Source organism: Triticum dicoccoides, chromosome 3A, assembly GCF_002162155.2.
Source record: "Triticum dicoccoides isolate Atlit2015 ecotype Zavitan chromosome 3A, WEW_v2.0, whole genome shotgun sequence".
NCBI lineage: Eukaryota > Viridiplantae > Streptophyta > Magnoliopsida > Poales > Poaceae > Triticum > Triticum dicoccoides.
The window spans coordinates 473,065,734-473,069,213 of NC_041384.1; positions in this window are offsets into that span (position 1 = coordinate 473,065,734).

Consider the following 3,480-nt stretch of genomic DNA (forward strand, 5'->3'; position numbering starts at 1 on the left):
GATCCTCGCCGGCGCCCCGCCGCGCCGTCCACCGCCATCGCCGGCCACCGCCATCGCCACCGCCGCCCCGGCCTTCTTCCCCTCCTCCGGCGCCCTCCAACGTCTCTGGCGAGCTCCAAGTTGCCCGACGATCCTCGGCTTCCATGCGCGAACAGTAACTCCGGTGAGATCCGGATCTAGATCCGAGATCCACCTCGGTTGACTTTTGCCCCGAAACCCTAATTATTTTGCTATGTTCGTCGTGCCGTAACTTTGCATCCATAGCTTCGTTTTGGGCATATAGCATATCAAAATGTTCATCTGAGAGTGTACATCATTTCATCTCATTGCACCATTTTTATTTGAGTTCATCTTGATGCCCGAAATGCTGTTGGAAGAGTGCTATTTGAGATAATTGTCAGATCTGCTGCTCCAATTATATATTTGTCATTTTTGCCATGATTATTGTGTGCATGATATGCCCGTGAGCTCTACATATGTTTTGTTATATACTTTGCCATCTTTCCAGAGGTGCAACCCATGTATTTTTGTGATGTGTGTGGTGACTAGCACAAGCTTGCAAAGTGGTGCATTCGTTAATGTTGATTTCAGGGACGTAGAAATTCCACCAAGTCCTTGATCTGTTTATTTCCATATGCCATATGTTCATGTTGTTTCCTAGTGATCCGTGCCTCTTTTGAGGATGATCAGTAAGGATGTTTTGTTAATCTTGTAGTGCTCTATCCATCCATGTCTTTGTTTGCAATTATGGAGCACCCTAGCTTTAGTGAATCGAGCTCTACTTTTGCTATTTCGTGAATCTGAGCAGATTGTCTACTTGTTAGCGATTTTGCCGAGGATGTTGTAGTTGATCCGTGCATGCTATGTTATTGTTCTTGCCATGTGTATCTTGTATAATGTGTATTCTTGATGGGTGTATGCTTAGATTGTCATGACTTGCTCTGTAGTGAGTGCATCGAGCTCGTAAACATGCCTACTTGATATCTGTTTTGCATGTTCCAGTTTTTCACTAAGTCTGTGATATGATTATGTTTTTTGCCATGTTCACATGCTTGCAATTGTATTTTCTGATCCCTTTTGGCTCAAGGTCACTAAGGGACTTTTGTTAAGCTCTTTGAGTAGCTCCATGCCATTCTTTACTTTGCCATGTTCACGTCCTGTAACATATATTTTTCATGCTCCAAAGTGTGCTACCTGATCTGAAATTCCAGACAAGTGTTAATTTCACTAAGTCTGAAATATGTTTACCAAATGCATTTTTGCCATGCTTGTTTGAACTTGTTAATGGATGAATTGCCCGTAGCTCAGTGTTCATCTTTTGTTAAGCATCATGAATGGATCCCTGCCATGTATTTGGTTGATATGTTTGGGTGCTGTAGCATGTTCATCTTGTTGCATTTAGATGGCTACTTGATGTATATCGCAGACCGGTGCCATATTTGAATTGCTTGCCATTTCCAAACCGTGACTCTGATTCCGGTGATCTTTATATCGTTTTCAAGTGATTTCCATCTCACCTTTCCAGTGGAACACTTGGATTTCCAAGTTGAGGCCAGGTTCATTCATTCCTTGTCAAATCTTGCATATGCATCGCATATCGCATCCCGCATAGCATACCATGATTGCATCATGTTGTTTGAGTTTGCACGTGGTTGATTGTGTTCCATTTGCTTGTTTGTCTTGTATGGGTAGAGCCGGGAGATGAGTTCGCTAACGAGGAGCCTATTGAGTTTGCATTCGAGGATCCAGTCAACTCTGACAACTTTGCAGGCAAGATGATCATACCCTCGAAATCACTACTATCTTTGCTTTGCTAGATGCTCGCTCTTTTGCTATGCCTATGCTACGATGCCTACCACTTGCTTATCTTGCCTCCCAAATTGCCATGTCAAACCTCTAACCCACCATGTCCTAGCAAACCGTTGATTGGCTATGTTACTGCTTTGCTCAGCCCCTCTTATAGCGTTGCTAGTTGCAGGTGAAGATTGGAGACCGTTCCTTGTTGGAATATTATTTACTTGTTGAGATATCATTATATTATCTTGTTATCTTAATGCATCTATATACTTGGTAAAGGGTGGAAGGCTCGGCCTCTTGCCTAGTGTTTTTTTTCCACTCTTGCCGCCTTAGTTTCCGTCATATCGGTGTTATGTTCCTGAATTTTGCGTTCCTTACGCGGTTGGGTTATAATGGGAACCCCTTGATAGTTCGCCTTGAATAAAGCTTTTCCAGCAATGCCCAACCTTGGTTTTACCATTTGCCACCTAGCCTCTTTTTCCCTTGGGTTTCCGGAGCCCGAGGGTCATCTTATTTAACCCCCCCGGGCCAGTGCTCCTCTGAGTCATGGTCCAAACAGAGCCACTTGCAGCGCCACCTCGGGGCAACTCGAGGGTTGGTTTTAGTTGTATGTAGTGTTCATATGAGTGTGCCCTGAGAACGAGATATGTGCAGCTTCTATCGGGATTTGTCGGCACATTCGGGCGGTGTTGCTGGATTTTTTTTAACTTGTCAAAGTGTCTTGTAGAACCGGGATACCGAGTCTGATCGGAATGTCTCGGGAGAAGGTCTATTCCTTCGTTGACCGTGAGAGCTTGTCATGGGCCAAGTTGGTAATCAGAGCCTTCCCCGACCTTAGGAGCCCTCACTAATTGATTGTTTTTAGCAGCCGTTGTTGAGTCTAGAAAAATGTTTTGAGTCATTTAGGAATTATATATCGGAGAGTTTAGGAATTCTTTTTACTCCCCAGTCTCCTCATCGCTCTGGTAAGGCATCCTGACATAGAGTTTTGACTCTTCTCTTCTCAAATTTCACTAATTTTTTTAGGATCACACGTGTATCTTGGAATCGTTTCGATGGTTTTGTGACGAGAACATTTTTCTTGGTGCCTCCTGTCTTTAGGGGTTGTGGCAGTGTCCCGAGGAGTTGAGCTCCAAGGTGTTGTCGTCACAATTTTATCGTTGCAGTTCTGGAATACCTGAGTTTAGTACGCCGACATCGAAAATCTCTTTTATGCAGTTCGTTGGTGAGATAACCTCGACGGCACCCAGTACTGGGGCGGGAGTTCGGGAGTATTGCCATAACTTGTATAACGGATGCTTTTCGAAGGTTGAGGTAGATGGTTTCCGAAGTTTTTCTCAGTTATGTGTTGAAGGATGGATACAGCTGGATGTAGGATTTGCTAGATTTGGGTGAGATATTATGCTTCCCCTGTATCCCCAACACCTGATTGCATAACCGGAAAGGTTCGGGAGTTTCATAGGTGGGAATTCTTGTAGCTCTAGTTCTTCTTCCATGGATATTTGGTTTGAGATTGGGATTTCTTACCGAGTATTCGTTCTTGATCCGTACCTTGTTGATTTATTCCTCTACCTAAATTCTAGTGGCTTCAACTTCGAAGACATTGATCTCCAAGAAGATCTCACTTATCGTGAGCACCCCATTGCTATTATTGAAGAGACTGAACGCAATACTCGCAATAAG